General features: G+C 39.3%; 1 non-coding gene across 1 annotated transcript; it reads left to right on the forward strand.

Annotated features, from left to right (window-relative positions):
- The first annotated feature begins 2,953 nt into the window (after window positions 1-2,953).
- Window positions 2,954-3,061, forward strand: LOC130984723 (small nucleolar RNA R71). The gene has a single exon (XR_009088637.1). It is a non-coding gene; the product is annotated as a small nucleolar RNA R71 (small nucleolar RNA).
- The last annotated feature ends 9,988 nt before the right edge of the window (window positions 3,062-13,049 follow it).

Below are 13,049 nucleotides of genomic sequence, written 5' to 3' on the forward strand. Positions count from 1 at the left end.
AAGTTGAACGCCACCCTCACACTCTCCGGACTAAAATCCAAGTATTTCCCCCGAACCATAGTAAGATAATTCTTTGGATTCGGGTTCACACTTTGGTCATGGTTCTTTGTGATCCATGCATTGGCATAGAACTCTTGAACCATCAAGATTCCGACTTGTTGAATGGGGTTGGTAAGTACTTCCCAACCTCTTCTTCGGATCTCATGGCGGATCTCCGGATATTCACCCTTTTTGAGTGAAAAGGGGACCTCGGGGATCACCTTCTTCAAGGCCACAACTTCATAGAAGTGGTCTTGATGCACCTTTGAGAGGAATCTATCCATCTCCCATGACTCGGAGGTGGAAGCTTTTGCTTTCCCTTTCCTCTTTTTAGAGGTTTCTCCGGCCTTTGGTGCCATAATGGTTATGAAAAAGCAACGCTTTTACCACACCAAACTTAAAATATTTGCTCGTCCTCGAGCAAAAGAAGAAAGAAGAGAGTAGAAGAAGAAGAAATGAAGAAGAGGGAGATGGTGGTGTATACGGCCAAAGAGGGAGAAGAAAGGGTGTTTAGGTTGTGTGAAAATGAAGAGTTGAAGAAGGGTATTTATAGGAGAGAGGGGGGGTAAAAGGTTCGGCCATTTGAGGGTGGGTTTGGGAGGGAAAATGGTTTGAATTTGAAGGGTGAGGTTGGTGGGGATTTATGAAGGATGGATGTGAGTGGTGAAGAGAAAGATGGGATTTGATAGGTGAGGGGTTTTTGGGGAAAAGGTGTTGAGGTGATTGGTGAATGGGGGAAGAAGAGAGAGAGTGATGGTAGGGTCCTGTGGGGTCCACAGATCCTGTAGTGTCAAGGAAAAGTCATCCCTGCACCAAAAGTTGCTCAAAATCACGTTTTGAGCCATTTCTGGCGTTAAACGCCGGGCTGGTGCCCATTCCTGGCGTTTAACGCCAGGTTGTTGCCCTTTACTGGCGTTTAACGCCAGTCTGGTGCCCTTTTCTGGCGTTAAACGCCCAGAAAGGTGCCAGACTGGGCGTTAAACGCCCAACTGCTAGGCTGACTGGCGTTTGAACGCCAGCAGCATCTTCCTCCAGGGTGTGCTGTTTTTCTTCCTGTTTTTCATTTTGTTTTTGCTTTTTTCATTGTTTTTGTGACTTCTTATGATCATCAACCTACAAAAAAGATAAAATAACAAAAGAAAATAATTAATTATAAAACATTGGGTTGCCTCCCAACAAGCGCTTCTTTAGTGTCATTAGCTTGACAGAGGACTCCCATGGAGCCTCAGAAACACTCAGAACCGTGTTGAAACCTCCCAACACCAAACTTAGAGTTTGAATGTGGGGTTTCAACACCAAACTTAGAGTTTGGTTGTGGCCTCCCAACACCAAACTTAGAGTTTGACTGTGGGGGCTCTGTTTGGCTCTGTTTTGAGAGAAGCTCTTCATGCTTCTTCTCCATGATGATAGAGGGATATCCTTGGGCCTTAAACACCATGGATTCTTCATTCACTTGAATGATCAACTCTCCTCTATCAACATCAATCACAGCCTTTGCTGTGGCTAGGAATGGTCTGCCAAGGATGATGGATTCATCCATGCACTTCCCAGTCTCTAGGACTATGAAATCAGTAGGAATGTAATGGTCTTCAATCTTCACCAAAACATTCTCTATAAGTCCATGAGCTTGTTTTCTTGAATTGTCTGCCATCTCTAATGAGATTCTTGCAGCTTGCACCTCAAGGATCCCTAATTTCTCCTTTACAGAGAGGGGCATGAGGTTTACACTTGACCCTAAGTCACACAAGGCCTTCTTGAAGGTCATGGTGCCTATGGTACAAGGTATAGAAAACTTCCCAGGATCCTGCCTCTTTTGAGGCAGTTTCTGCCTAGACAAGTCATCCAGTTCTTTGGTGAGCAAGGGAGGTTCATCCTCCCAAGTCTCATTTCCAAATAACTTGTCATTTAGTTTCATGATTGCTCCAAGGTATTTAGCAACTTGCTCTTCAGTGACATACTCATCCTCTTCAGAGGAAGAATACTCATCAGAGCTCATGAATGGCTGAAGTAAGTCCAATGGAATCTCTATGGTCTCATTTTGAGCCTCAGATTCCCATGGTTCCTCATTGGGGAACTCACTGGAGGCCAGTGCACGCCCATTGAGGTCTTCCTCAGTGGCGTTCACTGCCTCTCCTTCCTCCCAGAATTCGGCCATGTCTATGGCTTTGCACTCTCCTTTTGGATTTTCTTCTGTATTACTTGGGAGAGTGCTAGGAGGGAGTTCAGTAACTTTCTTGCTCAGCTGACCCACTTGTCCTTCCAAATTTCTGATGGAGGACCTTGTTTCATTCATGAAACTTTGAGTGGTCTTTATTAGATCAGAGACCATTGTTGCTAAGTCAGAAGTATTCTGCTTAGAACTCTCTGTCTGTTGCTGAGAAGATGATGGAAAAGGCTTGCCATTGCTAAACCTGTTTCTTCCACCATTATTGTTATTGAAACCTTGTTGAGGTCTCTCTTGATTCTTCCATGAGAGATTTGGGTGATTTCTCCATGAAGAATTATAGGTGTTTCCATAGGGTTCTCCTAGGTAATTCACCTCTTCCATGGAAGGGTTCTCAGGATCATAAGCTTCTTCCTTAGATGAAGCATCCTCAGTACTGTTTGGTGCATTTTGCATTCCAGACAGACTTTGAGAAATCAAATTGACTTGTTGAGTCAATATCTTATTCTGAGCCAGTATGGCATTCAGAGCATCAATCTCAAGAACTCCTTTCTTCTGATTAGTCCCATTGTTCACAGGATTCCTTTCAGAAGTGTACATGAATTGGTTATTTGCAACCATTTCAATCAGCTCTTGAGCTTCTGCAGGCGTCTTCTTCAGATGAAGAGATCCTCCTGCAGAGCTATCCAAGGACATCTTAGATAGTTCAGAGAGACCATCATAGAAAATACCTATGATGCTCCATTCAGAAAGCATGTCAGAAGGACATTTTCTGATTAATTGTTTGTATCTTTCCCAAGCTTCATAGAGGGATTCTCCATCCTTTTGTCTAAAGGTTTGGACTTCCACTCTAAGCTTACTCCATCTTTGTGGTGGAAAGAATTTTGCCAAGAAGGCATTGACTAGCTTTTCCCATGAGTCCAGGCTTTCTTTAGGTTGAGAGTCCAACCATATTCTAGCTCTGTCTCTTACAGCAAAAGGGAATAGCATCAGTCTATAGACTTCAGGGTCAACCCCATTAGTCTTGACTGTGTCACAGATTTGCAAGAATTCAGCTAAAAACTGATGAGGATCTTCCATTGGAAGTCCATGGAACTTGCAATTCTGTTGCATTAGAGAAACTAATTGAGGCTTAAGCTCAAAGTTGTTTGCTCCAATGGCAGGGATAGAGATGCTTCTCCCATAAAAATCAGGAGTAGGTGCAGTAAAGTCACCCAGCACCTTCCTTGCATTGTTTGCATTGTTGTTGTTTTCTGCTGCCATGTTTTCTTCCTTGAAGAATTCGGTCAGGTCCTCTAAAGAGAGTTGTGCTTTGGCTTCTCTTAGCTTTCTCTTCAAAGTCCTTTCAGGTTCAGGATCAGCTTCAACAAGAATGCCTTTGTCCTTGCTCCTGCTCATATGAAAGAGAAGGGAACAAGAAAATGTGGAATCCTCTATGTCACAGTATAGAGATTCCTTTAAGTGTCAGAGGAAAAGAGAAATAGAAAGAAGAAGGAGAAGATAAATTCGAACTTTAGTTAGATAAGGTTCGAATTGTGCATTGAGAAGGAGTGGCACTCCATAAATAGAAGGATGTGAGAAGGAGGGAAGAAGATTTTCGAAAATTAATTAAAATACTTTGAAAACATTTTTGAAAAACATCAATTGATTTTCGAAAATCAAAGTGGAAAGGAAACCAAGTGATTTTTGAAAAAGATTTTGAAATTAGAAATTAAAAAGATTTGATTGAAAACTGTTTTGAAAAAGATGTGGTTAAAAAGATTTAATTGAAAAGTTATGAGTTTAAAAAATGTGATTGAGAAGATATGATTTGAAAACATTTTTAAAAGATATGATTTGAAAACCATTTGAAAGGATATGATTTTAAAAATGAATGACTTGCCTAACAAGAAAAGATATGATTTGAAACATTCAAACCTTTCTCAACAGAAAAGGTAACAATCTTGTGATGTTCAATCAAATCATTAATTGTTAGTAAGTATCTTTTAAAAAGGAAAGAAATTGATTTTGAAAACATTTGATTGAAAAGATTTGATTTGAAAAAGATTTGATTTTGAAAAACTAAAAAAAAATTTGATTTTGAAAACAAAATCTTCCCCCTGCACCATCCTGGCGTTAAACGCCCAGAATGGTATACATTCTGGCGTTTAACGCCCAAAATGCACCCTTTTTGGGCGTTAAACGCCCAACCAGGTACCCTGGCTGGCGTTTAAACGCCAGTCTGCCTTCTTCACTGGGCATTTTTGAATGCTCAGCTTTTTCTGTATAATTCCTCTGCAGCATGTTTTGAATCTTCAATTCTTTGTATCATTGACTTGAAAGGACACAAATTAAAAATATTTTTGGATTTTTGATAATCAAAATGCAAAAGGAATCAATTAACAATGCATGCAAGACACCAAACTTAGCAGTTTGTGTACTACTGACACTAACAACATGAAAGTGCATATGAGACACACAAAATACTTCAAGTCAATAGAATTCAAAGATCAAAACAAAGAAATATATGCATGGATTCGAAAAATATAACAAAAACATGCATTTGACACTAAACTTAAGATGAGACTCTAGACTTAAACAAGAAATATTTTTGGGATTTTATGGTTTTGCAAATTTTTTTTTTTGTATTTTTCGAAAATTAAGTGAAAAGAAAGTATCAAAATTCTTAATGAGAATTCCAGGAATCAGTGCAATGCTAGTCTAAGGCTCCGGTCCAGGAATTAGACATGGCTTCACAGCCAGCCAAGCTTTCAAAGAAAGCTTCGGTCCAAAACACTAGACATGACCAAGGTCAGCCAAGCCTTAGCAAATCACTGCTCCAACAGCAAGATTGATACGAAATCAACAAGCTCTTGTGGTGATAAGTTGAAACCTCGGTCCAATCAGATTAGACATGGCTTCTCAGCCAGCCAGATTTCAACAAATCATCATGAAACTCTAGAATTCACCTTCAAGAATTTCGAAAAAAAAAAAAAAAAAAAAAAAAATACCTAATCTAAGCAACAAGATGAACCGTCAGTTGTCCAGCCTAAACAATCCCCGGCAATAACACCAAAAATTTGATGTTGTTGCCGGATCTTGGCTCTGATGTTACCAAAAGCTTGCTCAAAACATGAACAATCCCCGGCAACGGCGCCAAAAACTTGGTGCGCGAAGTTGTGAACTATACTTTTTCACAACTCTCATAATCCCTGGTAATGGCTCCAAAAACTTGGTGCGCTCAATACCATGGCATTACACAACTTCGCACAACTAACCAGCAAGTGCACTGGGTCGTCCAAGTAATAAAACCTTACGTGAGTAAGGGTCGATCCCACGGAGATTGTTAGTATTGAAGCAAGCTATGGTCATCTTGTAAATCTTAGTCAGGCAAACTCAGATATATATGGTGATGAACGAAAATAACATAGAAGATAAAGATAGTGATACTTATGTATATCATTGGTGTATGAGCTTCAGACAAGTGTATGAAGATGCCTTCCCTTCCGTCTCTCTGCTTTCCTACAGCCTTCATCCAATCCTTTCTTACTCCTTTCCATGGCAAGCTCGTGTAGGGTCTCACTGTTGTCAGCAGCTACCTCCCATCCGCGCAGTGAAAGCTAATGCAAAGCACTCTGTCACAGTGCCGCCAATCACCGGTTTGGTTCCCTCCCCTACCGGAATAGAATAACTCTTTTGCGTCTGTCACTAACGCCCAGTAGGTTACAGGGTTGAAGCACATCACAGTCATTCAATCATTGAATCCTACTCAGAATACCACAGACAAGGTTTAGACCTTCCGGATTCTCTTGAATGCCGCCATCAGGTCCTGCCTATACCACGAAGATTCCGAAGAATCCAAGAGATATTCACTAAGCCTCGAATGCTTGTAGAACAAGAATGGTTGTCAGTCACCTTGTTCATAGGTGAAGAACAAGTGATATCTTGGTAAAAGAATAAGCGGAATTGAATGGAAGAACAATAGTAATTGCATTAATACTCGAGGTACAGCAGAGCTCCACACCCTTAATCTATGGTGTGTAGAAACTCCACCGTTGAAAATACATAAGAACAGGGTCTAGGCATGGCCGAATGGCCAGCCTCCCAAAGATCTAAGATAGCATAAAAGTGAAGATAGCTACCAAAGTCTTGATAAAAGCTCTCTAATACAATAGTAAAAGGTCCTACTTATAGAAAACTAGTACATAGATGAGTAAATGACATAAAAATCCACTTCCGGGCCCACTTGGTGTGTGCTTGGGCTGAGCAATCAAGGAAATTCGTGTAGAGACCTTTTCTGGAGTTAAACGCCAGCTCCCATGCCAGTTTGGGCGTTTAACTCCAACTTTTATTCCTGTTCCGGCGTTTAACGCTGGAATTCCTGAGGCCGGATTGCTTTGCGGGTTTGGGCCATCAAATCTTGGACAAAGTATGGACTATTATATATTGCTGGAAAGCCCTGGATGTCTACTTTCCAACGCCGTTGAGAGCGCGCCAATTGGGCTTCTGTAGCTCCAGAAAATCCACTTCGAGTGCAGGGAGGTCAGAATCCAACAGCATCTGCAGTCCTTTTTGGTCTCTGAATCAGATTTTTGCTCAGGTCCCTCAATTTCAGCCAGAAAATACCTGAAATCACAGAAAAACACACAAACTCATAGTAAAGTCCAGAAAAGTGAATTTTAAATAAAAACTAATAAAAATGTACTAAAATCTAACTAAAAGATATCAAAAACATACTAAAAACAATGCCAAAAAGTATACAAATTATCCGCTCATCACTCCCCTGCCCTACTTCCATTTCCACTCTGCTCCAGGTTTCTGCTTCGACTCCTGTAAATTTTGATTACTGTTAGTACTGTTAGTTGTTTGTAGTTAGTTAGAATTGAAACTTTGCATGTTAGGATAGATAGAAATAATTGCTGTTAGGTAGCTAGGATTGGATAGAGGATTCTAGGCCTGATAAGTGCTCCGTTTGTGCATATTCGTTATTTGTTTGCTTGGGTGTTGTATGTTGAATTTGGATTGCTCTTTTATGCAATTTGTGTTGCCTGAATGCTGTACCACTGCTGCTGTGCTTAATTGATGTTGTAACTATGCTGTTTGTGCTACTTTGCTATCCGGGAACGTCCAATTTTAAGCCGGGATGCTGCCCAATTTTCAAGAAATCTGTTTTCATCTTAACTCTATTACAAATTTGGGCTAATTTTCGTTCCTTTTGACTGCCGGGATTTACACCAATCATTGTGAACATGAACCACAACTTCTCTTTTATTTGAGCCTAACTATCATCATACCACTAATCCACTTTTCTAATTTACTAATCTCTTTAACCATTTAACTTCTACTCACATTTAACCCTCTTTAATCATTCTTTCAAAAGTATGATGATTTTATTGCTTAATGAGTAAGAGTTGTTGACTTTCATGAACATTGCATTCTTGGTTTACTTGTTCACTTATGCTTACGTGTTTACAAATTTTTTCAAGTTCAGTTCATATCATGATTGTTCATAAGCCAATTGATATCCTGAACATGCTTTCTTTGTTTCATGCTAAGTGCTTCATTGCTTATATTCTATCATACTTTTCAGGATGTCGGACAAAGGAAAAGCTATAGCCACTACCTCCAAGAAAAGAAAACATTCTACACCCTCTATTCCCTCCATTTACAAGAATTATGCTAAGAATCCGTTGAATGATGAGGAAAAGGAAAATCAGTTGCTACCTTCTACCGATCAAACAAAGTTTCCCAATCTTTATTGTGAGCTTCGTCTTTCCAAGTATCGGATGACAAAACTGAATACTGAGAAGAAGCTTGTCCTTCCCAATGATGTGAGATGAGCCATTACTAGTCGAATCCTAGAGTTGGGTTTGGACTTTGTTGATATAGATTTGGGAGATATCAACATTTCTTGGGTTAAGGAATTCTATTGCAACTTCTTCCGTCCTACTCTGGATTTAGTTTAGTTGAGGGGTAGAGAGGTTATGATCACTGAGACTACTATTGAGGAGGCGTTGCAGTGCCGACATCTTATTGATGGCACCTGCGCTCATCAGCAGGCTGAGATAGCTATTCACAGCATGACCTTTGACTATGAGGCGCTTAGGCGCGTGATTGGTTTACCAGATGCCACTTGGGTCATGGATGCGAACAACACTAAGCCTAAGGGGATGCTATTTGCTCATTTGACTAGAGAGGCCAAGACCTGGCAGATGATATTTGCCCACTACGTCTTGTCCACCACTCACTTTTCTGAGATCCCTATAGAGATGTTGCTTTTGATTGGTTGTGTTATGGAGGGAAAGGAGGTTTATTTTCCTCGATTGATCCGGCAGTGTATGTGGCGAGCACATATTCGTGGCCTACTTCCGTTCCCTACCTTGCTTACCAGTATGGCCGCCTTAGCTGAGGTCCCCTGGTTGGATGATGATGTGATACCACCACCCCCAGATGACGATGACAAGGAGGTTACTATTCCTTGGGGTGGCTGGGTGCACGAGAAGCCCCCGGCTAGACGCCGATCTAGGGCTAGAGCAGTGGTAGGGATAGCTGGACCTTTAGCAGCCCCATCCTCTTCTACAGCAGCAGCTCCTTCTTCTTTAACAGCCCCTTCTTCAGCACCTGAGCCGACTTACCTACTGGTTCAGCGTTTGTTTCAGTTTCTGGAGCGCGAAAAGCGCCAGATCATGCGCCGACTGGATCGGATGGATCAGGCACTCATCCCCCTAGGCGCTGAGTTACCTCCACTCCCAGACTCTCCAACCTCTGATGAGCAGGATCATCAGGAGGAGGATGTTGCTGAGCCGACTCAGCAGGATGCACCTCCAGCTGCTCCTGACACCACAGAGATTCAGCAGCCCCATGAGGAGCCGGTCCCACAGCCTCAGACAGAGTCAGCACCTACCATTGTACCTTTCCCTGATCCTCCGGTTTAGCATCGGGGACGATGCTAGATCTTAACTGTGGGGAGGTCACCGGTAGCATCATTAGAGGACCGGTGAACATTTTGGCCACTTTCCTAGTTATCTTACTTTGCATATCTTTTGTATATATTTGATGCATTTTGAGTTTATTTTGGATACTCTTACTATTTTGGTTCGTTTTGGATACCTTTACTGCTTATTTTGGATTTTAGATGTTTTGGATGCTTTTAGATATTTTAGATACTTTAGATGCTAGATTCCATACTTTTAGTTGGATTTTTCTTTATATACTTTTGCATACCCTTCTTTTTAGCTTATAGTGTGATTAGAAATCATGTTTGAATTGCAAAAACTTAGTCACCCTTTTCGCATAAGAAATTATTTTAAGTGAAAAAGGAAAGGGTAAACTAAGGAATTTTTAAATCTTTTCAATCACAACAATGCTTAGTCAAATATTGAGATTTTCCAAGAATTTTAATTATAGGGCATAAGGCACCAACCCAATTGATTGAAGAAAAATATTTTGAGGTAACTTGCTTGAATTTCATATTTTGTGAAGCATGTATTGAACTAAGAACACAAGCTTGTGAGACTTGAGCCTATTGATGTGGTTACATTTTATAACCACTTATTTTCCATTCTTTTGTGCAATTATTCTCTATCTATGATTGTGATCCTTGATTTGCTTGGTTCTATATGTCCATTCATTTCTTGTATTCATGCATTTGTATGATCGAGGCCATTATTTCATTAGCCCACTTACCCAAATAGCCTACCTTTTACTCTGCATTGTTAGCCAATTTTGAGCCTATGCTTAACTAACTTGTTCTCATTTTAGCACATTACAAGCCCAAGGCGGAAAACCAATGAAAGTCCCTTGCTTGGATCTTTGATTAGCCTAGGCTAGTGAGAGTGTTTATTATTCAAAGTTGGTGAGGCTTGGGAACATTGGATGGGATAAAAAGGGTGGTACACTTTCATAATTAGGAATTGAGAATATATTCATGTATTGATTGAATGTATAAGACCTTATGCAATTGATGCCCTTGTACAAAGTATAAAAAAGAAAAGGAAAGAAAAAAAGAAAAAAAAGAAGGGAAGAAAAAGAAAGAAGAAAATGAAAAGAAAGCAACCAAAGGGGACAAAATGCCCCAATGTGAAGCTCAATAAAAGGGAATCAATGCATAAGTGTTATGAATCAAGGAATAGAATGCATGAATACGTAAAAAAAAGTGAAGAATGGATAGTTAGAGTAGTTTGAACTTATATAGGTCATTATATAGGTTAGGTGGGAAAGTCTACGCTAATCCAAGATCTAAACTCTAGTCCACTTAACCATAAATGATCCTACCTTGACCCTAACCCCATTACAACCTAAATGAAAGACCTCATGATGAATGTATGCATGCATTGAATAGATGTTGATTGTTAGAAGAAGATAAAATTTTGGAAAGCATGATTAGAAGAGAATTGAGTGAATTAACCCTTAAACACTTGAGTGAATAGAGCGGATACACGTCCGGTGAGGGTTCAAAAGTTCAATTACATGTGGTCACCCATATTAACTATATTCTTGCAAGCTTGAACTCTTTTTGATAATTCAATACAATTGTGGTTTGGACTTAATTCCTATTATCCTAGCTCTTGTGCTTACACATGTTCTCTTGGGAGTTGATTTGTTTGAACTAAGCATTTCCATTTACTTTAGGTAGTTGCATCTAGATAGACTCATATAGTTTAGTTGCATTCAATAAATGTCATACCCATTAGTTCCTTCTTATTTTAGCATGAGGACATGCTAAGGTTTAAGTGTGGGGAGGTTGATAAACCCCATTTTTAGGGTTTATCTTGTATTGAATTTAGAATATTTTGATGACCTTTCCTCGCATTTAGCCTATGAATTAGCATGGTTTTGTATTGTAATATCTCCCGTATTTGTGCTTAAGTGTAAAAACATGCTTTTTAAGCCTTATTTTGATAAATTCTAATCCCTCTTTGATTCCACAAGATGCTTTGATGTGTTTGCTAGTAATTCCAGGATTGAAATAGGCTAGGCATGGATCAAAGGAAGCAAGGAAGGAAGCATACAAGTAGAGAGAAGCATAAAAAGTCAAAGAAGTGAAATTAGCCATGTACGCGCACACGCACAAGGCGCTCGCGCGCACATTGCAGAATCGGCTAGGGACGCGCACGCGTACCGTGCGCGTACGCGTCGCAGTTCGTACAAGACTTCATTAAAGCAACACGTGCCTGGCGATTTGGAAGGGTTTCTGAACCCATTTTGGCGCCTATTGCTGATAGAAAGGAATAAAAGGATCAAGGATTGAAGGGGGAAGACATTGAAGTTAGTTACCATTAGTCATAGTTTTAGTTTAGAGTAGTATTAGAGAGAGAAGCTCTCACTTCTCTCTAGAATTAGGATTAGGTTTAGGTTAATCTCTCTTCTTAGATCTAGGTTTAATTCGTGCTTTGAATCACTTCTCCTCTATCAATTCTTACTCTTCTCATCTTCCTCTTTCTAGTTATGTGCTTTAATAATTGTAATTCTTCATCTTGTTTTGGATAGATTGTTGTTCCTTTGTTTTCTTTCAATAATGCAATTTGAGGTAATTCATGATAATTGTGATTTCCTTGATTGTTGCTGTTAATTCATTTCAATAATTGTTGTTAGATTCTATTCTTGTTATCAATTTACTATGCTTTCCTTTTATGCCTTCCAAGTGTTTGATGAAATGCTTGGTTGGATTTTAGTATAGGTTTTGTTCCTCTTGGCCTAGGTAGAGGAATTAGTGACTCTTGAGTTATCTAATTCCTTTGTTGATTGATAATTAGAAGTTGCTAATTGATTTGAATGCCTCTAAAGCTAGTCTTTCCTTTAGGAGTTGATTAGGACTTGAGGAATCAAATTGATTCATCCACTTAACTTTCCTCCATGGTTAGAGGTTAACTGAGTGGGAGCAATGCACAATTCTCATCACAATTGAGAAGGATAACTAGGATAGGACTTCTAGTTCTCATATCTTGCCAAGAGCTTTGTTAGTTGTTAGTTTATTTTCTTTGCCATTTATATTTCTTGTCCAAAATCTTAAAAACCCCAAATATAACTCACAACCAATAACAAGACACTTTATTGTAATTCCTAGGGAGAACGACCCGAGGTTCAATACTTCGGTTTATAAATTTAGGGGTTTGTTTTAGTGACAAACAACTTTTTGTATGAAAGGATTATTGTGTGGTTTAGAAACTATACTTTACAACGAGAATTCATTTGTGAAATTCTAAACCATCAAAAATCCCAATCATCAAAATGGTGCCGTTGCCGGGGAATTGCAACGGTGTTGTGTTATTAGTTATTGTATATATGTGAATAGTGTGAATATCTTGCTTGTTGCTTGTTTGGTTTAGAAACTATACTTTACAACGAGATTTTATTAGTGAAATTCTAAACCGTCAAAAATCCAATCATCAAAATGGCTACACCTTGTATTCATGCATTTGTATGATTGAGGCCATTATTTCATTAGCCTACTTACCCAAATAGCCTACCTTTTACTCTCCATTGTTAGCCAATTTTGAGCCTATGCTTAACTAACTTGTTTTTATTTTAGCACATTACAAGTCCAAGGCGGAAAACTAATGAAAGTCCCTTGCTTGGATCTTTGATTAGTCTAGGCTAGTGGGAGTGTTTATTATTCAAAGTTGGTGAGGCTTGGGAACATTGGATGGGATAAAAAAAAAGGGGGGTAGTACACTTCCATATTTAGGAATTGGGAATATATTCATGTATTGATTGAATGTATAAGACCTTATGCAATTGATGTCCTTGTACAAAGTATAAAAAGAAAAGGAAAAAAAAGAGAGAAATAAAATGAAAAAAAAGGGAATATAGAAAAAAAAGGGAGAATGACCCGAGGTTTGAATACTTCGGTTTATAAATTTTAGGA

Source organism: Arachis stenosperma, chromosome 5 (genome assembly GCF_014773155.1).
Source record: "Arachis stenosperma cultivar V10309 chromosome 5, arast.V10309.gnm1.PFL2, whole genome shotgun sequence".
NCBI lineage: Eukaryota > Viridiplantae > Streptophyta > Magnoliopsida > Fabales > Fabaceae > Arachis > Arachis stenosperma.